Source organism: Capricornis sumatraensis, chromosome 8, assembly GCF_032405125.1.
Source record: "Capricornis sumatraensis isolate serow.1 chromosome 8, serow.2, whole genome shotgun sequence".
Taxonomy (NCBI): Eukaryota; Metazoa; Chordata; class Mammalia; order Artiodactyla; family Bovidae; genus Capricornis; species Capricornis sumatraensis.
Genome location: NC_091076.1, coordinates 70,641,766 through 70,664,333, shown reverse-complemented (window position 1 = coordinate 70,664,333; position 22,568 = coordinate 70,641,766). Strand labels below are relative to the sequence as shown.

Sequence of the window (22,568 nt, the reverse complement as noted above, 5' to 3'; positions counted from 1 at the left end):
AAATGCTACTAATGAGACTGGCATGCCGTCAGTTGCATCCTGTTTTTCGGAGAAATGTGGTGGAAAAAAGCCTGTCTTAGAATTGATGGAAGGACTTCTCTGGTGGTCCAGTAGTTAAGACTGTGAACTTCCACTGCAGGGGCTGCTGGTATGATTCCTGATCAGGGAACTAAGATCTCACATGCTGCATGGCCCCCCCTGCACCCTCCAAAAAATGATGGAGTAAGAGCTGATGGAAGGGCTGGATTCAGGTGTTGTCAGTAAAGGCCTCTACTGCATCGAACCTGTTTGATAGGCCCTCACAGATGGATGTGGAAGACAGGACATTCCAAGCAGACAGTGAGGTCTGAAAATGGGAAAGGGGAGGGCATTATTGATGTGTACCACCATATCAGGGCAAGCAGCAGGAGGAAATGAGCTAAGACTTTGGCAGAGCAACATTGTCTAATGCAGCAGAGAAGGACAGGAAGCTTGGAACATTTTCAGAAGCATCATGAGCCTAATTCTTGGATTTAAACTCCTAAAATATTATCACAACTCTAAATAGATGGTTTTGATACAATAAACTGAGAAGTGAGAGTATGTGTGAGAAGTGAAATGGCCAGGGGAAGGGCTGAAGCTTTACAGCTGACCAGAAAGGGGGTAAGTGTGAAGTCGCTGTACTCTTGGTGCGAGGTGAATGCTTTCTCGGCAGAGAAGTGTTTTTAATATCTATTTCTGTCTTTTCACTGCCTGTCAAGGTCTTGATTGTGTCCCTTTTAGAGCTTTACAACTCAGGAGTGAAAAGAGTGAATATAACTTGAGAAATGCTAAATTTTATTAAAGATAGATTTAATACAAGGAGAATAATTAATTACTAGATTTGATAGCTGAGTTACAGAATGATGATTTGATTCAGCACTGGAGTGACTGTTTCATGGGGAAATATAGGTCATTTAAGGAGTGATGTAATATTTACTCAAGGGTTGGTGATTTAAAAAAAAAAAAAAGACTGAAGGGAATTCCCAGGTGGTCCAGTGGTTAAGACTCTGCATGTCCACTGCAGGATTGCAGGGGACACAGGTTTGATCCCTGGTCAGGGAACTAAAATCCCACATGCCGTGCAGCATAGCCAAAATAATAATAGTAAAAGACTCACCCAGAAGAAAAGACTTTGGTACTAATTTTCTAGTGACTAACCCTGAAGCAATTTGGGAAAAATAAATAAAACCAAAAATATCATAAACTATGTATTTCTGTAGTGTCTTTTTTTTTTTTTTCACCAGTAAGCCAAAATAACTCTCTTAAGTTTTTGAACTCTAGTCTCACTGAAAAATGTTAGTGATAATCCTCAGCAATCAGATTCAACAAACATTGAAGTGCCTACTTTGTGTTAGGCATTGTGGTAGACATTGGAAATTAAAATGTGAATGACATGATCTGTGTTTTTAAGGTGCTCACATTTTAATTGGAGACTGACAAATAGTTATGAATTGTACCAGTATAGTAAGTGCTGTCATAGAGATCTTTACTAAGAGTTATAGGAGCCCTGGTTCTGCCTGGTGGTAGGAAACGAAGGTTGGAGAAGGCTTCCTGGAGGAAGAATCAATTGGGTCTTGAGGAATGAATACTGTTTGGCTGCTTCAACAGAAAAGGATTGGAGAAGATAGTATTTCAAGCGCAGAGAGCAACTTGCACAAAGCCATGAGTCTATACTGGGAAGGCCAGTGGTTTAATGTGCGTAGGTCAAGGGGTACGAGGTAGGAGTGGAAGGAAGTGAGGTGAGAGATGGGTTGGAGCCTGATTATGGATGGTCTTATTGAGGGGTCTGAATTTTATTTTGTAGGTGCTAGGCAGTCATGGGAGAGTTTAAATCACTGTTTAGGAAAAGTAACACTGATGGATAAACAACCAGTTCCTACTGTATAGCACAGGAAACTATATTCAATATCCTGTGACAAACCAGAATGGTAAAGAATATGAAAAAGGATATCTCTATACCTCTCTCTATATAGGTAACTGAATCACTTTGCTGTATAGCAGAAATTAACACAACATTGTAAATTAACTATACTTCAGTAAAATAAAAAGAAAGGTATGGAAGTTACATTTTTAAAAGGAGAAATTGACTGCAGGGAGACGGTTATGAGACTGGTATGATGGTCGTTTGAGAGATATTGAAGACCTCAGGTAGTAGGATTGTCGACAGATTAAACAGCTTTTTACGAGACTGACTAGAAGGATCTTACTGACTTTATGTTGAGGAAGGTGTCAGGGAGAAGTTGTCCAAGATGGATTTAAAATTACTTGCTTAGGCAACTAAGTGGATGGTGATGTCATTAACTGAGGTAGGGAACAAAGGAGTAAGACGGTGTTCCATTTGAGGGAAAATGAGTTTGATTTTGGTATGTCAGATTTGAGGTGTCTGGGAAATCCAGGAGCAAATGTCTAACAGACCTTTGGATGTTTGGATCTCGAGTTCAGTAGAAACCGTTAGAATCTCCGTAGAATGGAGATGCAGACCTAGAAATCATTAGGGTGCAAGTAACAGTTAAAGCCAGTGTAATGGCCCTGTGAGTCTAAGGTCCGGTCGCTTAATGTGTTGATCATTCACATTGTCCGAGAGATTGGCTAAATGAGAATGCGGCTCTCGGTACTTGCTCAATAGTATAGTAGTTCACACTTATTTTTACTTTATTATTATTATTATTTTTTACTTGACAATATTGTATTGGTTTTGCCACACATCAAAATGAATTTGCCGCCGGTGTACACATGTTCCCAATCCCGAACCCCCTCCCACCTCCCCCCTGCCTCACACACACCATCCTTGTGGGTCATTCCAGTGCACCAGCTCCAAGCATCCTGCACCCTGCATTGAACCTAGACTGGCGATTCGTTTCTTATATGATATTATACATGTTTCAATGTCATTCTCCCAAATCATCCCACCCTCTCCCTCTCCCACAGAGTCCAAAAGACTGTTCTATACACTTTACGTTTTTTAATGCGTTATACACTTGGCTTAAATTATCAGCTTTTAGGTTGCAAAGAATAAAGCACAGAACCTCTCATCTTAGTGGAAAAAAATGGTAACATTTTTTCTTTTTTACCTCTTTATTATGGAAAAATTTAAATAAGTGTGAGAGTAGACAGAACAGCATAAGAAACCCCTATCACCCTGCTATAGCTACAGTAAGTGTCAGTTCACGCCCATCTGGTTCCATCTGTGTAGCCTGTACCCACTAACACACCTACATTATTTTTTTTAAATCCAGAATATCATAATCTCATGAATAAATATTTCAGTATGTAGCTCTAAAAGATAGGGACTAAAAAGAAATTCCACCAAAAATTAGCAAGCATTTCTTAATAGCATCAGTTATCCAGTCAGTTTTCGCATTTCCCCAGTTACCTCAGTATTTTTCACCCGTTTGGAACAGTATCCAAATAGGTTCGTACAGAATGATTTTCATATATCTACTACTTATTGTTTAATTTATAGCTTTGCTCTCCATCTCTTCATGTATTCATTGAGATCTATCCTATTTAAAAGCTGCTATCACCTTCTAATCTTTTGGAGAGAGATGTGTGTGTGTGTGTGTGTGTAATTGAATCACTTTGTTGTACACCTGAAACTAACACAACTTTGTAAATCAGATATACATCAGTTTAAAAAAAAAAGACTATCCACCACATGATTGGATTTATATGACATTCTGGAAAACTCAAAACTGTAGGGACAGTGGAAAACAGATCAGATTGGGTTAAAGGTAGGTGAAGTGTTTGACTACAAAAGGGTAGCATGAGAGTCTTTTTGGCAGGTGATGAAACTGCTCTGTATCTTGATTATGGTTATAGTTATATGACTGCATTTGTGACAACTCTTAGAACTGAACACTGTAACACGAATTTTACTGTGTAAAATTTTTTTAAAAAGGAAATCTGAGGGTAGAAGACTTTAAAGAAACCTTTAAAGACATTCAAGAATTCCATAAATATGACTTCTTAAGTGTATTGGAATTTTTTACTTAATTTTATTTCTTTTTTTGAATATATTTAAAATAAAAGATACATAGTGGAAATTTTAGATCCTTTTAGTTTATTTTACTTTAAAATGAAATCGTGTACTCTGATTTTAACACGTCAGGAATACATTACCAGTTATTTTCTATGTTATGTAAGTTTGCTTATTGGCAAGCACGATGCTATTAGATTACCTTCTCCACTGTATTCTTCCTCTCCTAGGACACTGCTGTGTCACCTAAAGATATTTTCTGTACTTGGTGCATGAAACAATATTCACCAGTGAGATATCTCACATTAACTGAGGGATATGTGAATCTCATCCAAAGTCTGATCAAGCTGTCTGTTTTACTAGGGATGACTTAATACTTAGAATATTGTGGCAGGAGACATCCATGATATTCTTGGAAGTTGTGTATTATAGCTTCCAGGTGAGAGTGGATTTTCCGATTTGGGAAGACATTGAGGAAATTGGCTGTGATTTTTAGGCAGCTGGACCAGGTCCAATATTGATTAACAGTGTTGCACCCCTCTGCTGGGCATCCATCCTGTTCCCTTTGCTGCTGCTTTTTTGGTGAGAGATGGTTTGAAAAATATTTGCTAGTGTGTCTGGATCATGTCTCTACTCTAACCTTTCTCCCCCCCCACAACTACTCTGGTTTTCTACCAGCTCTCAAATTTCTAAGTAGGACTTCTATTTAGATAAAATAAGGTCATTCCTCTTAGTAGGGGATTGTTGGGTGTCTGATTAGTCTTCTCTATCTCACCTAAATAATTGCCTGTTCTTGGTAAGTCATTAATCCAGTTATCTCTAGTCCTGTAATGTTATTCTTTCCCCTACCTTTCAAAGGCTATCAAGTGGAAATTATCTTTCTTTCTTTCACACCTACCGACTTTACTATATTCATGTTGGCCTTTCCTTTCTTCACTATACTGTTAATTCTCTGTGACCTTGTTGCATCACTGTTTCTCTTTCAACTAATCTTTAGTCTTTCTGTCTTTATTTTTTCTTTTCATAGGTAATGTAATTCACTACACACACAGGTAAATCATCTAAATCTCTAGATTTAACTCAGATCTCTTTCTCTGTCTTTCCCTCTCCCTGTCCCTTCCCTCCTTCCCTCCTAAAATCGAGGCCTATATTTCCAAAACCCACCTAGACATCCCATAGGCACCACAGAATTAAGTATCTTCTCCATGAAACATTCTAGATTTCCTGCCTAGTTGAATGATATTAAAAGCCTCTTGATGAAAGTGAAAGAGGAGAGTGAAAAAGTTGGCTTAAAACTCAATATTCAGAAAACTAAGATCATGGCATCTGGTCCCATCACTTCATGGGAAATAGATAGGGAAACAGTGGAAACAGTGTCAGACTTTATTTTTGGGGGCTCCAAAATCACTGCAGATGGTGATTGCAGCCATGAAATTAAAAGACGCTTACTCCTTGGAAGAAAAGTTATGACCAACCTAGATAACATATAAAAAGCAGAGACATTACTTTGCCAACAAAGGTCCATCTAGTCAAGGCTATGGTTTTTCCAGTGGTCATGTATGGATGTGAGAGTTGGACTGTGAAGAAAGCTGAGCGCCGAAGAATTGATGCTTCTGAACTGTGGTGTTGGAGAAGACTCTTGAGAGTCTCTTGGACTGCAAGGAGATCCAGCCAGTCCATCCTAAAGGAGATCAGTCCTGGGTGTTCATTGGAAGAACTGATGCTGAAGCTGAAACTCCAATACTTTGGCCACCTCGTGCGAAGAGTTGACTCATTGGAAAAGACCCTGATGCTGGGAGGGATTGGGGGCAGGAAGAGAAGGGGACGACAGAGGATGAGATGGCTGGCTGGCATCACTGACTCGATGGAACATGAGTTTGGGTGAACTTCGGGAATTGGTGATGGACAGGGAGGCCTGGCGTGCTGTGATTCATGGGGTCGCAAAGAGTCAGACATGACTGAGTGACTGAACTGAACTTGAATAGCCACACAGTTGCCTAAATAAAAAACTCTGGACTTGACCTTAGTTCTTTTCCTTCATCACTCGTATCCGGTTGATATGAGTCTGATTTTAACCTCTGAGGTCTCCTAAATCTACCTTTTTGTTTCCACACCTGTTGCCAAAGTCTTGGATTAGACCATTTTCATTTTTCACTTGGGCAGTTGCAGTAACCTCCTGACTGGTCTGTATGTCTCAGGTCTTATCACCCTTCTGTCAGTCCACCACCGGGTCACAAGAGTGATCGTCCTAAATTCTGAGACTGCTTATTCCCTTTCCCTTTAAGACCCTTCATTACCCACAATGCCTAATACATAGCAGATGCTTGATTTCATTTTCCTTCCTCCTTTCTTCATCCTATTTTTGCTCCAAGGACACTTCTAAAACAAGCAGACAGACATAACCAATAATCTAGTGAATCTCCTAATTAATCTTCAGGGTTTAGCTCATAGTTCATTTCTTCTGTGAAGTCTTCCTAGTTTCCAGAGCAGAATTAATCATTCCTGCTTCTGGGCTGCTGTGATATTTTAGTATCCTGTTATCATTACACTTATTATTTAAATGTTTTGTCTCCTCAGTTGGATTGTGAGCTCTTTGCGGATACGGGTTATGTCTTCTTTAAAAAAATATTTATTTAATGTATTTGGCTGCGCCTGGTCTTGGTTATGGCACGCAGGATCTTTGCTCTTCATTGTGGCATGCAGAATCTTTAGTTGCAGCACGTGGGGTCTAGGTCCCTAACCAGAGATTGAACCCAGGCCCCCTCTATTAGGAGCACAAGTGTTAAGCTACTGGACCCAGGTTAGGTCCAGGGAAGGTCCTAGGTTATGTCTTTTTTTACCCTCTCCTAACAAGTAAGCGTGCCAAATTTATTGAGTTGATAGAATGTGTTGGGCACTAACCATACACTGGTGAAGAAAGGCATACACTGCTCTTATGGAGCTGATATTCTAGGAGGGCGAACAGACAACCAACAACTTAAAAAAAAATCAGTTGCAGAGCATTAAAATAGAGTGATATATTAGAGGATGAATGGATAGCTACTTAAGATTGGGAGAATAGGGAATATGGAATGCCTCTCTGAAGGTATGGCATTTAAAATCCAGGAGGATACCAAGATTAGCAGATCAAACATTCCAGTGCAAAGCTAAGGAGGAATTAATTCTATATATTCAGTTCAGTCCAGTCGCTCAGTCATTTCTGACTCTTCGACCCCATGGACTGCAGCACGCCAGGCCTCCCTGTCCATCACCATCTCCCAGAGTTTACTCAAACTCATGTCCATTGAGTTGGTGATGCCATCCAGCCGTCTCATCCTCTGTCATCCCCTTCTCCCGCTTTCAATCTTCCCAGCCTCAGGGTCTTTTTAAAAATTTTATTTTATTTTATTTTATTATTATTTTTTTCCAGGGTCTTTTCAAATGAGTCAGTTCTTCACATCAGGTGGCCAGAGTATTGGAGTTTCAGCTTCAGCATTAGTCCTTCCAATGAATATTCAGGACTGATTTCTTTAGGATGGACTGGTTGGATCTCCTTGCAGTCCAGGGGACTCATCAAGAGTCTTCTCCAACACCACAGTTCAGAAGCATCAATTCTTCTGTGTTCAGCTTTCTTTATGGTCCAACTCTCACATCTGTACATGACTACTGGAAAAACCATAGCCTTGATTAGACGGACCTTTGTTGGCAAAGTAATGTCTCTGCTTTTTAATATGCTGTCTAGGTTGATAATAACTTTTCTTCCAAGGAGTAAGTGTCTCTTAATTTCATGGCTGCAATCACCATCTGGAGTGATTTGGGAGCCCCCCAAAATAAATTCTGTCAATGTTTCCATTGTTTCCCCATCTATTTGCCATGAAGTGATGGGACCAGATGCCATGATCTTAGTTTTCTGAAAGTTGAGCCTTAAGCCAACTTTTTCACTCTCCTCTTTCACTTTCCTCAAGAGGCTCTTTAGTTCTTTGCTTTCTGCCATAAGGGTGATGTCATCTGCATATCTGAGGTTATTGATATTTCTCCCAGCAATCTTGACTCCAGCTTGTGCTTCATCCAGTCCAGCGTTTCTCCTGATGTACTCTGCATATAAGTTAAAAAAGCAGGGTGACAATATGCAGCCTTGACGTACTCCTTTCCCAATTTGGAACCAGTCTGTTGTTCCATGTCCAGTTCTAACTGTTGCTTTTTGACCTGCATTTTCTCAGGAGGCAGGTCAGGTGGTCTGGTATTCCCATCTCTTGAAGAATTTCCCTCAGTTTGTTGTGATCCACACAGTCAAAGGCTTTGGTATAGTCAGTAAAGGAGAAGTAAATGTTTTTCTAGAATTCTCTTGCTTTTTCAATGATCCAACTGATATCGGCAATTTGATCTCTGGTTTCTTTGCCTTTTCTAAAACCAGCTTGAACATCTGGAAGTTCACAGTTCACGTACTGCTGAAGCCTGGCTTGGAGAATTTTGAGTGTTACTTTGATGGTGTGTGAGATGAGTGCAATTGTGTGGTAGTTAGAGCATTCTTTGGCATTGCCTTTCTTTGGGATTGGAATGAACACTGACCTTTTCCAGTCCTATGGCCACTGCTGAGTTTTCCAAATTTGCTGGCATATTGAGTGCAGCACTTTCACCTTTTAGGATTTGAAATAGCTCAACTGGAATTCCATCACCTCCACTAGCTTTGTTTGTAGTGATGCTTCCTAAGGCCCACTTGAATTCACATTCCAGGATGTCTGGCCCTAGGTGAGTGAGCACACCATCGTGGTTATCTGGGTCGTGAAGATCTTTTGTTTAGTTCTTCTGTGTATTCTTGCTACCTCTTCTTAAAATCATCTGCTTCTGTTAGGGCCATACCATTTCTGTCCTTTATTGTGCCCATCTTTGCATGAAAATTTCCCTTGGTATCTCTAATTTTCTTGACGAGATCTCTAGTCTTTGTCATTTTATTGTTTTCCTCTACTTTGTATTGATCACTGAGGAAGGCTTTCTTATCTCTCCTTGGTATTCTTTGGAACTCTGCATTCAGGTGGGTGTATCTTTCCTTTTCTCCTTTGCCTTTTGCTTCTCTACTTTTCATAGCTTCTCTACTTTTCATACTGTTTGTAAGACCTCCTCAGATAACCATTTTGCCTTTTTGCATTTCTTTTTCTTGGGCATGGTCTTGATCACTGCTTCCTGTACACTGTCATGAACCTCTGTCCATATTCTTCAGGCACTATCAGATCTAATCCCTTGAATCTATTTGTCACTTCCACTGTATAGTCGTAAGGGATTTGATTTAGATCATAGCTGAATGCTCTAGTGGTTTTCCCTACTTTCTTCAATTTAAGTCTGACTTTGGCAATAAGGAGTTCATGATCTGAGCCACAGTCAGCTCCCCGTCTTGTTTTTGATGACTGTATAGAGCTTCTCCATCTTTGGCTGCAAAGAATATAATCAGTCTGATTTTGGTGTTGACCATCTGGTGATGTCCATGTGTAGAGTCTTCTCTTGTGTTGTTGGAAGAGGGTGTTTGCTATGACCAGTGCATTCTCTTCGCAAAACTGTTAGCCTTTGCCCTGCTTCATTTTGTACTCCAAGGCCAAATTTGCTCATTACTCCAGGTATTTCTTGATTTCCTACTTTTTCATTCCAGTCCCGTATAGTGAAAAGGACATCTTTTTTGGGTTTTAGTTCTAGAAGGTCTTGTAGGTCTTTATAGAACCGTTCAACTTCAGCTTCTTCAGCATTATTGGTCAGGGCATAGACTTGGATTACTGTGATATTGAATGGTTTGCCTTGGAAACAACAGAGATCATTCTGTTGTTTTTGAGATTGCGTCCAAGTACTGCGTTTCAGACTCTCTTGTTGACTTTGATGGCTACTCCATTTCTTCTAAGGGATTCTTGCCCATGGTAGTGTTTCATATGTTAGAGGAGCAGAAATAAGGCCAATGTGGCTTTGAATATGGTAAGTGAGAGGGAGATGGTGCAAGAAGCGGCCAGAAGGCAGATGACATTGACAGCTCGAGTGGTCTGCTTCCTTTGGACACTTTTAAGTAGGGATATGATGTGAGTTGATTTGTAATTTTAAAAAGTTATTACTCTGGTTACTATGTGAAACTGGATTGTAGAGGGATCAAGAGTGGAGGCAAGGGGACTGGCTTACAAGACTGTTGTACTAAATCAGACGAGATGATGGTGACTAGGACTCGGGAGATCGCTGAAGAACTGTAGGAAGGTAGAAGGATTTGGGATATCTTTTGGAAGTGAAGTTGACAGGGCTTGCTCAGGGATTGTCAGTAGCCAGAGGGAGTGAGGCAGAGTGAGAAATCATGCATAGGTTCTGCATTTATTGGCTGGAGAACTAGATAGGTAAATGGTGATTATTGAGATGGGTAAGACTGTGGCAAAATATATTTGTCAGGAATTCTGTTTTGGTCATGTCAAGTTTGAGCTGTTTGTTAGACAGCCACCTGGAGCTATAGTGTAGTTGGGTAGAAAAGCCTGGCGTTCCGGGGAGAAGCCGGGGCTGGAATTGTAGAGTCGGAGATCATCAGCTCGTAGATAGAAGCTGAAGTCGTGGAATTCAGTCAGGCAGTCACTTAGAATGGTTTGTGTCTAGAGAAGAGAGGTGTGACAGAGGACCAGCCAGTGAGGTAGGCGGAAAACCTGAAAGAGTGATGTTATGGAAGCCAAGTAAAGAATATGTAAAGAAGGGAGGAGAGCCCTATGATATCGAATGCTGTCTCAGATAAGAGCAGTACCTGTGGGCGATTTGGCAACCTAGAGATTATTGGTAATCTTGAGTAGAATTACTCATTGGAATGGTGGTGACAGATGTCTGATTGTAGTGGATGGAGGGAGCAAATGGGATGAAAAGCATTTCAGTTTTGCCTGATGACATCGAGGTTTGGGAGGCTATTTCTAAAAACTTCCTGTGTCTGTATTACTAAATCCTTACCTATTTGTCTTCCAATGTGGTTATATATTTTCATCAAAGCATTACAATTTTAGTGTTTTTGTACCATCATTTTAGGTAGATTTCTGTTTTCTAAAAACCGAGTTTAATGAGCATTATGAGCAGTACACATACACTGCTGAATGAATGAGACTGCCTTTAAGGATCAGGTTCCTGGTCTTGGAAAGGCAGACTGACTTGACCTTGGCCTTACGATACATCAGTTTTCTCAGCTGTCAAATGAGGATAACAGGACCAGTTTAGCTCAGTGGGCGGTTGTGAGGCATGACTACTAATGAAAATAATTGTAAAACACTTTTGCAAGTTAAAGTGTGATATAAATGCTAAATAATAGTTCTTTATTGGGATGTTGTGAAAATTAGCAACATACTGTCTGTTAGAGCCCTTAAGTTCCTTTTGAGAAAGGTGATATATTTTTATAAATACTATTTGCAGAGAAAATAGCTCAGGATTTGGAAAAAGGCTGCTATCCTAATTTCTGAAATGTAACAATAATGGAAACATGATGACACAACTTTTTATTAAAGAGATTATTGCCCAAAGGTTTATTATGTTACCATTTTAGAGGATTCATATGACAAGAGTTTTTACCATCTTGGCTTTTTGATTCAAGTGAGGCTGTGAGGGCCACCCTACAGCAGTTAAAATGCTGACTGTTTAAAGGACTGGTGGGAGTGATTTATTATCTATATTTAAAATGTCACAGTCAATCAATAGAACCACTCAAAAAAAGCGTTGAAAAAGCATTTTAATTTATTTTAGGCGACACCATATAGACATTTTAATGCAGGCTTAGGTGATGGCTCCAGTTAGAATTTAAAGAAGGGTACGGTGCCATTTCAGGCAAAACTGGCACTCTTTGTTCCACACCTGCGTCTAAATATAGAATCAGTGGCATCATTACCTGTAATGTACTTAGGAAATGCCTGAAATTTGAATCTGATGAACTAAATTTTTCTCAGCCTGTAAAGTGGCATTAACAATGGAGGAAAACTGGGATGTGGTCCTTTTGATGTTTAAAATGATAAGGGAAATGGTTAAGCAATAGTCTGCTCAGAACTTTACCCTGCTGACAGCTCAGTTGGGATCTTGTGTATTGTTTTTTTTTCAGTGGTGGTAGTTTAGTTGCTAAGTCATGTCCAACTGTTTGTGATCCCATGTGATCCTACCATGCTCTTCCATGGTATTTCCCAGGCAAGAATACTGGAGTGGGTTGCCATTCCCTTCTCCAAGGAATCTTCCCCACCCAAGGACTGAACCTGGGTCTCCTGCATTGCAGGCAGATTGTTCACCAACTGAGCCGCCAGGGAAGCCCCCTTCCCCCCCCTTTTTTTTTCCAGTGGGGACCTGTGTATTGCCAATTTGAAAACAAACTGGTGTGAAGTTCTTAGCTTTATGTAGGTTGGAATTGAAATCTTTTTTTTTTTTTTTGTAATTTCAGTTCCACAATACATTACCTCTTTGTATCAAGGACAAGTAAAAGGTTTAGGTTTCTGTTCCTCTCTGATGGGAAGCCTGTACTAGTGTACTTGTTTTGCCACACCCAAACATTATTTGCTTTATTTCTGCATTTGGTGTTTGGAAAGGGGGTCCCTGAATGGTCTGCTTCCCCAGCAAAGACATTTGAGTAAGTAAGCTTTCTTAAGTAAGATTTACTTATGAGGTTGTATTTAGGCTTTCTGCTACTTGCTTCTATCATCTGCTTTGCTCAGTGTAAACTCAGGGATTGGCTTCAGATTCTTAGGTAAAGGTTCATCTTAAATTCTTATTTTAGTTCCTTCAAATTTGATTTGTGGTTGACCTACAGGTATCCTTTCTACTTGACTGTTTCTTTCCCAGAGTAGGTATTTCACACAGCTGCTATTTTCCCTTTTGGTTGTTTCTGTTTCTCATTGATGTGTATAAGTTCCTTGTATTTTGTGGCCAATTCTTTGTCATAAATGCTGCAGATATTCTTTAAGACTGTGTATAAGAAGTAAGAAAGCAGGCTATTGCATCAAATGCTTATCCCAGATGATATTTGGTTCAAATGTTTTGCCTTGGTTATTTGAGCAATGGTAAGCTTCTTTTGTCTCTCTCCTTCCAAAGACGCATAGAAAAGCTCCTTCTGTCTGAAGTAAAGTGTTGGCTCTGTGTTGGTTATAATTTGCTTTTTCTGGCTGGCAGAGCCTTCTTTTTGTTTTCTGTCTTCTGACAGATTATAGGATTGTGGGGAAACAGCGTCCAGGGCTTTTTCAGGAACTGTGCCATTTTATCTACAGGAGAAGCCATTGGCTTTGGCACTAGAGGAGAATTGGCTGTGCATTTAAAGATGCCAAATCATGCTTGATTCACAAGTTTGCTGTCTCATTTTGTGTATGTGTGTGAAACTTTTTTCAGGATGTTGGCTTTTACTTTTTCTACCATGTGCTGTGCTCCATCAGTATGAGAAATCAACAACTTGTTCCTTCTCTCCAACTCTCCACCCCCAATACACACAATCCGAACATCCCAAACCATAGCAAAAGATGGAGCAGTCATTTTGAGGATTAGGGAAGAATACACCCTACAAAAGTTTCCATTGCCCTTTGGTGACTTTGAGTTTTAATTCTGCTTTATCAGTTAAAGTTTTTGTCTTTCCTGTGTAGGCTTAAATTATTTAGATGGGGAAATGATTTGGCAACCAAGATGTCTCTCTACAGAGGCTTTCCACAAGCATTGATGGAAGCTAATTTTCAGAGTATTCTGTTTCCTAATTTGGGAAACTTAATTTGTGAAGACAGAACACATTTAGGAAACTTGTACTTATTTATCCTTGACATACTCTTTTCAGGGGGTGTAGTGTAATTTATCCTGATTTCAAATAAGAATTTTTATAATCCTGTAAGCAGTCTTAACTCCAACTGTATCTGTTACCTTCATGCCTTTAAACTGGGTACAATTGATTTTGAAACCTAGCCAACTAGATATTTTAGCAAATCTTCCACAATGTTAATGCCTCATTCTCCTACTTTCTGTAGATAACAGTTTAAAGATACTTCCTAAGTGTAGGTATTTCCATTTAAATTAAGATGGGAATATAGTTAATATGAGAATAAGCCAGTTTGAGTAATCTTATTTGTCTAGTATGAATGATTATATGGATACATGTTTTTTTCCTCCCTCTGCCAAGTTGTCCTTCCCAAACCCACAGTCTTGCAGAAGTTGGGGTTTGATTCTCATGTGCATTCTCTGTCGTGGTGGCCTTTTTTTGTTTGTTTGTTTGTTAAACTGGTGTCTTCCTTCACTAGAGTAAGCACGTTGGAGACAGAGATCATAGCTTCTTCGTTTTTTTGTCTTTGGGGTCTATAATGTTCCTGGTATGTAGGAATGCAGTAGTGGTTAGATAGTATCACCAACTCAATCAACATGAATTTAAGCAAACTCAGGGAGATAGTGGAGGACAGAGGAGCCTGGCGTGCTGCAGTTCATGGGGTTGCAAAGAGCTGGACACAACTTAGCAGCTGAACAACAGCAACAAGGAATGCAGTAAATATGTGGTGAATGAGTGAATGAATGTGTGCTTAGTTGCCTCCGATGCTTTGTGACCCCATGGAGTGTAGCCGGCCAGACTCCTCTATCGGTGATTCTCCAGGCAGAATACTGGAGTGAGTTGCCATGCCCTCCTCCAGGGGATCTTCCCAACCCAGGGATCGAACTCAGGTCTCCTGCATTGCAGGCGGATCCTTTGCTGTCTGAGCCACCAGGGAAACCGGAGTCCGTGAATAAATGAATAAATTGAATTCCCAAATACAGTGAATGGAGTTTATACTTCCCTCTAGTGTCTGAAAGAGAAAGTGCAGCCAGTTAAAAAAATGTTAGTACCTTGCTACATTGAAATAATAGTCAAGGCATTGTCTTTTTTTTCTCCTCCCCAGATAGCTCTCACACTTGTTGTTTCAGATGTGTTCTCTTTAAGTCTAGTAAGTAATAAATTTTCCTATCAAAGTGTGCGTTCTATCTCTTGGGTGTTTGAATTTTATAAAATGGCACTGGCAGGTCTTTATGGGGGGAAAATGCCTTTTTAATTATTTGCTTATGTATTTTTTAAGAACAAAGGTTTTTTTCCTTTGCCATCATGGTTATTACAGGGTATTGGATACGGTTCCCTGTGCTGTATCCAGTATGACCTTGCTGTGTGTTCATTCTGCATATGATAGTTTGCATCTCCTAACCCCACCCTAGTCCCAGTCCATCCCTCCCCTCTGCCCTCCCCCTCAGCAGCCTCAAGTCTGCTCTCTCTGTCAGTGAGTCTATTTCTGTTTTGTAAATTAACTTCATTTGCATCTTTTAGACCCCACGTATGAGTCGTGTGGAGTTTGTCTCTGGCTTACTTCACTTAGTGTGAGCATCTCTAGGTCCATCTGCATTGCTGCAGATGGCATTCTTTCATTCTTTTTCTGGCCGAGCAGTATCCCACTGCTTCTGTGTACCATATCTTCTTTATCCCTTTGTCTGTTAATGGACATTTGCGCTGCTTCCATGTCTTGGCTTTTATAAATAGTGCTCCTGTGAACATGGAGGGGAGTGCATGTATCTTTTCAAATTACAATTTTGTCTGGATATGTGTCCAAGAGTGGAATTACTGGATCATATAGCAACTATTAGTTTTAGCTTTTTGAGGAACCGCCATACTCTTTTTTTCCTCCATAGTGGCTTCGGCAATTTACATTCTTACCAACAGTGCAGGACGATTTCCTTTTCTCCACATCTTCTCCAGCATTTGTTATTTGTAGACTTTTTAATGGCCATTCTGACCAGTGGTACAGTCTGTTGATTGCAAAGAGTCAGACACAACTGAGTGACTAACACTATGGAGAGTTGTAACTGTTTTTGTGCTTTTGAGGATTTTTGGTAGTTCAGGTGTATATGGGGAGGGAATTAGACTCATTAGTTAATGAGGACACTTTTGTGGGCAGTATTTAAAATAAAAAAATTTTCACACTTAGTTCTTTTTATCTGGAACCTAGTCTCTGAGACTAATGAAGTTTCTCCAGAAATCTATTTAAGCCCAAGCCTTTTAATTTGGGTTAGAAAAAAGGGCTGGCCTTTTTTAAAAAATATTTTTTATTTGGCTGCACTAGGTCTTAGTTGCAGCATACAGGATGTTTAGTTGAGGCACCTGAACTCTTAGTTGTGAAAGTGTGGGATCTAGTTCCCTGACCAGGGATCAAACCTGGGCCCTCTGCATTGGAAGTGCAGAATCTTAGCCACTGGACCACCAAGAAAATCCCAAGAGTGAGTGAGTGAAAGTTGCTCAGTCATGTGTGACTCTTTGCGACCCCTGGACTACCCAGTCCATGGAATTCTCCAGGCCAGAATACTGCAGTGGGTAGCCTTTCTCATCTCCAGGGGATCTTCCCAACCCAGGGATTGAAACCAGGTCTCCCGCACTGCAGGCGGATTCTTTAGCAGCTGAGCCACAAGGGAAGTCCCAAACTGGCTTTTAATAGGCATGACACACAGTTCCTTTTCCATCTTCCCAGAACACTGAGGTTCATATATATATGAAATGCTTTGAGCTCCACATAAGAAAAGGCTACTTAACGTTAGTTTTTTAGTTGTATTAGCACTTGGGAACTAAGTGGACTTGTAGAATGTGGTGTAGATTAGTTGCAAGAACTTTGTGGACAAAAATGAGAGTGTAGGTAATAACTTACCTTCCCCATTACCGGTTTATTTTTCTTAAACGAACCCCTTCTTCTGCTTCACCACTATACCTAGGGAAATATTCTACAATCTTTAGCGTATTCCATCCCAGCAGTGTTAGGTTTCTAACACTGACATTAGTGATTGAGGTGTTGATGCAACCTGCCAGTTATGCGGAAGCTATTGCTGCGAGTTTTTTCTAATGTTAAGTGTATGGCTTGAACAGGACTTAGATATTTGTTTCCTAATTGTACTGAAACCTGCTAAGGGAGTGGTTTATTTGGGTTTAACTGGATGTAGATGACTTGAATCTGAGCTGGGTTGGATCCAGCTGTGTGTGTGTGTATGGTGTTTGTTGCAGGTGATTTACTGTATCCCTTCTCCCACCGCACCAACTTGCAGATAAATATCTTCCCAATATGTGTCCCCCTCCCCCCTTAATTTCTGCGTCATGGGAAGCAGGAGTTTCAGACAGGGTGGATTGATGTGTGCAGCTGATCTAATATGCAAACCTGAATCTATGCACGGTTATGAGGGAGTGCAGTTGATTAGTCTGAGAAAAGAAGGGTGAGGCGGAGGCCTGGGGAGCGACTTTTTGCTGTCGAAGGTCTCCGGAAGGCTCTTGCTATGCAAGTCTGAGGCACTGACGGAGGTACTGCCTGGATGGGGGTCACTCCTCACACCCAGGCAGGGCGGGGGCGGGGGGCGCAGGGGAAGGGGCTTGGCATCACCTGGCCCAGATGCGGGCTGCTGGGCTGCCGGCCTGCCGGCTTTGGGGTGGGGGCCTGGAGCGAAGGGGCAGCTCTAACAAAGAGGAGCCGTGCCGGGGCCGGGGCGACGGGTGGCTGGCCTATCCCGGGCGGCTGACCTCCCAGTGGGCCTCCACAGTTGGCTGTCGGGTGAGTCGCTCTGCTGGCTCCCTGGCTCGCCATTGGCTCTGCGGACTGGAGGGGGCTCGCGGAGGGCCGGGATGGAGTTGAGGGGGCGGGGCTGGCTTCCGGCGGCGAAGGAGCGAGCGGCAGCCGGCTGGGGGAGGGGGTGTCGGCGCGCCGCGGAGTGCTGCGCTCGGAGAGCCTGGCACCCGGAGCAGCCGCCTCCCCCCTCCCCCTGCCGGGGCCGCTGGAAACCCCTTTTCTTCCGTCTTCCCGGTCTGGGGCCGAGGAGGGCTGAGGTGCCCCAGGCGGGCGGGGCGGAGCCCGGAGCCCCACCGAGCGCTGCGGAGCGAACCTCACCTCCCTTCCAGGGCTCAAGGTGTGTGTGCTTTTTCTATCCTACCCCGACTTCAGCCGACTTAACCTTGTGAGAAAAGGGGAAATGGAATGGGAAGTAAGAGCTCCACGTCTAATCAGTTTATTTTGATATTCTAATTCTGCCCTTCATTCTTCTTTCCCTCCCTTCATCTCACCCCTGCAGCTGGGTAAGGAGATTCAGGACTCTCCTCTCTTTTTACTGATGTGTAGATGTCGGTCGCGTAGTAAAATGAACAGAGAAAAGAGGAGCCCTTTCTCGTTTGGCATCTGATGCAGTAAGCCGGAAAAAAGAAAGGACAGGCTAGGATAGGAGTGCGGTTTTGAAACTGTTCTGCATCCGTGTCCATTAAGGCTGTCTTCACCATTTTCCTACTTGGGACTGCCTTAATCAGCAAAAACAGTCTGAAGATGAAGGAGGTGCTAGTGGAAAGAGGGATCAGCCTCCGTCAGATGGTGGTTAAAGGAAATCCTGATAGTTGTTAGCGATTAACTCTTCTAAAGTCTCTCTCCCAAGTACAGTGTCACCGGCTTTGTGTAGGACTCAGCCCTGTTGGAGAAACCTAGCTTGAGCAAGCAAACTTCGTTACTGTTACTGAAACTTAAAAGTCTCATATTTTTCTCCATCTGTATATTTCCCATTCACAGACTCTCAGAGGGATTAGTTTCTGTCGTCAAAAACCAAACTTTAAACAAATCCAGATGAATTTTAAGTCGTTAATTTTTTTAAAGCACCCCGTCATGAATTCAGATGGCTGTATCACTACAATTTATATTTACGTTTTGAGTTCCTTGGCTTCTACAGCTTACGGATCCCTTCTTCCTGAAGGACAGTTCATCTTCGGCCAAAATCAGGAACCTCTTTATCGGTTTTTAACAGAGAGGAGAGATACCAGTTGAAGAGGTAAAACTCAAAATTTATGATGGCAACAAAGGATGTGTGTGTGTGTTGTGTGTTTTCAGTGGCATTGTTCATGGTAAACTTGCTTTAACTGGGCGTTTTCACCAAAAGTGTTTGGACCAGATTTATCCAAATGTTGATTAGAAAAGAGCTAGAATGCCTGAAGGGATGAATGTCATTTTTTTTGGCAGCACTTTGGTAAATATTAATTGAAATGTTGAGAGTTCATTCTTGTAATCCGGGTTCAGTTTCCAGAAATTGTTCTAACTGGAGTTCAGTTTTGAAGATAGAATTGGTATGCTGGAGCTCTTTTAGTTTTAAGATGGATTAATGTTTCCTCTTTGCATTGGTTTATTTTTATCTCTAATCAATAAGGAGCAGTTTGGGGTAAAAGCAAGTATGATAAAGAATAGGGATGATGGGATAGGAAATCGGTTCAATTGTGGAAACTTACTAGGGATCAGGAAACTTATTATAGTTTTGTTTTTTTTTTAATCTGAAGCAGCCTTAATACAGAGTTGTGCAAAAAAAGTAGATTCGTAGTAAACCTTTGTTAGATTTTGGGTTTTTAGTTTATTACCCATTTATCCCTTAAGACTCCATGAATCATATTTAAATTGAAAGGCAAAGAGAATACCCCAGATGTTGTCTTACCCAACTTGTTACTGAGAATGAACTGTTAAAAATCACTTTGAAGCTTTGGCAGCTAGCTATTGTATAAAACAAAGTGCACTTTGATGTCTAAACTATATGGTAACCTGAGAAAGTGACAAAATCCACTTGGAGGCCATGTTAAAGCATATACCACCACTTCAACTTGCTTCTACTAATAACCTCCTATTTGATATCTAGGTGTTATTTTTTGTCTACTCATGAGTGAGCAGCTAATACAGCTTTATAAAGTTACATTACACTTGGCTCACTTAATGTTTTTATATTTCTATTTTCTTGACAGATTTGTGTAATCTATATTTTGCACGGTGCAGTGATTTCCCCAAAGAATTTTCCCCAGGAGACAGAAGGCTATGTATAGAACTAATGATAGGTGTGTATCTATACTGATCTCTAGGTATCATTTAAGGAGGATGGAAATTCAGATTTGGTCATTTGCGAGGAAACAATTATATGAAACCGTGATATACCATAATCTCTTAAGTTAAGGGGACATGGTGCTGTTGAGGTTCAGTTCGCTGATTTTTCTTTAGCAATCTGTTTTTATCCTGCTTATTTCTGTGAGTCACAGCTTAGGGTGTGTTTTTTCTTTTTTAAGAGGGCCCTATGGTCTCTCTAAAGGGAGACTCAAGCCCAATCCCCCATTCACATCTGAAGTATAAAGTGATCCCCTTGAGAAGGTGAAGGAAAACATTGGACCCTTGGCGTTGTTTGATTCTCATGATAATCAGCTTGAGTCAGGTTTGAAACTAGGAAAGACTTGCTCAAGGTGAGAAAATACTAGAGGCAAAAAGACCTAGGAATGCTGCAGTGTGGGAGACTTATTTAGAGACAATGAATGCATTCATATGGAGATGTGACTGGTGGTAGTTTTTAGCTATTCAGCTTTGTCAGTCAGGTGTCTGAGACAATATTTTGTGTGTGTTTAAGCACAACCCCCTCCTCCAAGGGTTGACTTTTGCAAGCTGAGTCTTTTAAGGAAGTTGTTTGCTGTCTGAATCCAGAGGGTAGAGGACTTGGTGGAGTCTGTTATCTGTTTATGGCTTAGATAAGGACACGGAATTGATTGCTGGTGAGTTACTGAACTCTTCCTAATGAATGGTTGCTAGGCAAAGTGCATCTCAATCAGTTTAATCCTTCATAGTTTACAGGTCTGCTCTTGGTGAGGGCCAGAGCTGTCTTTCTAATGGTACTGCCCTTCAAGAATCCTGTTGGATGTGCATACATGTCGCTCAGTGGTTGAAGAAAAACAAAAAGACTAGAAAAACTAATGTGTTTCATTTCATCCATCTAAAATAACAGCTTTTGGTAACCGGGGTCAGCATTGTCATTAACTTCTCTCCTGGATCAAGTGGTGGGGTGGGGTTGCTCTCCAGTGTTAAGATAACCACTGTTTGATTATCTTTGGGTTTGTAGCTAGTAAGGCAGGGAACTAATACATTCATTTTGGAAACAGGCCAGTGATAACACTGCCCTTGGGCCTGGACGGAGGGAAAAATAGGACAGAGTAAACAATTGAGGGCATAAATAATGAATCTTCCAACTGAGCCCTGGGAGAATGAAGGAGATTATCCTCAGAGCTGTTCAATCTGGCGGTGAAAGGGGAAGAGTCCACTGAATTAATTACCCTGACTGTGTTTGATACTGTGCTTATTATGGGATTGTTAGAGCCATTCAAAATAGAGTTGCCTTTTAGATATAAACTGTTAATCCATCTTTTTGTTTTTGCTTTGTTTTTTTTAAGCCAAACACCCAAATAGCTCATCTGTTTTCTTAGAATCCAGGCCTTTGCTCCCTCCCCCAACTTTCTCCTCTGTGTTAGCATTCTGTGAATAATGGACAGTCCTTTTGTTTGGCCATATCTTAGAATTTTGCTTAATTAGTGATTTCATTATCTGTAAATATATATAGTAATAGAAGAGAAGCTGAGCCTGGCTAAAAGGAATTAGGAATTATTTGGTACTTTGAGTACATATTATACTTCGAAATTAAATGTGGGATTGTAGGGAATAATTACATAACAACTCATAAAAGGTTAAGACAAGAGTTCCTTCAGCCCAAGAATCCTTTCCAGTATTAACATAAATATTTTTACTTTTGGATTAGTTTTCATCCAGTGAATTAAGTAAGCAGTCTCTTAGTGGTCTCAGCATTTCTCTGAGGTTGGGAAAACTAATGCCTCAAGAATGTCTAAATAACTTAGAAAGTGATTTAGTAGTGAAGCCAGACCCAAAGCCAAGGTCTCTGAATTCTTCCCTGCTCTGAATTTCTAGTATGTTTGGTTCTCTTCTTAAAGAACTCCTTCCAGGGTCCCTGTTTGAAATGATTGAAAGTTTCCTATCTCTGCCCTGAGAAGCTGTTTTTAATTTCTGTTGTTGTGAAGAGAATCCAAAGACCCAAGATGCCACTATCAGTCAAGAGAAGGAGGAATGTTCAAGATGAGATGCTGGAAGAGTGATAGAGAGAGATAGAAAGGAAAGGCCAGATTGAAGTTTTATTATATTTTGTCCTGATGAATGGCTGGGGAGAGGGAGCAGGGATCATCACACTGGCTCATTAGATCAAGTTTAGTCATAGACTGAGTTTGTTTCATGTAAGCCTAGCTGGAAAGGGCAGGAGGCACCTTTACCAATATACAGGGAGAACTCTAATAGGTACGGATTCATTCTTGATCAGAGAAAACAGTCAGTTCTTGATTATTCATGCAGAAAGGCAAACAGGCAAAGTATAGACAAGTCCAAAGATATTCGTAGGCCATATTTTTAAGCAATAGCTTTAACTTCCTCTGCTTCTTAACTGCAGTTTTCCAGCTGAACAAACTGATTATGTTTGTCTGATCATTCAAGAGCCAAGTAGGTGAGGTTGCCACCAGCTTGGTTTAGCTCAGTTTTGTCTCCTTGAGATGGTTGGTTTTAATATTTTAAGACTTGACCGTTGTTATAGGACCTAATTATACCAAGGTCCTATGGAGAACTGAGATTTTCCAGGTAAATCGTAGATAAACTAACCCTCGACACTGGCATGTTTCCTTTGTTGGTGTCTTCTTGTCCCACAGATATGCAAATTGTTCATCCTATATGGACAGGCTGTAGGTAGTCAATTCAAAGAAGAACTATTACCAAAGTAAACCCCTCTTCTA

General features: G+C 40.9%; 1 protein-coding gene and 1 non-coding gene across 2 annotated transcripts in view; one reads left to right on the top strand and one right to left on the bottom strand.

Moving 5' to 3' along the window:
• FAM222B (family with sequence similarity 222 member B) overlaps positions 1–22,568 on the top strand; it is a 57,314-nt gene that overhangs the window by 3,829 nt on the left and 30,917 nt on the right. The gene's annotated exons all lie outside the window — the stretch shown is intronic.
• Positions 16,116–16,188, bottom strand: TRNAG-UCC (transfer RNA glycine (anticodon UCC)). The gene has a single exon. It is a non-coding gene; the product is annotated as a tRNA-Gly (tRNA).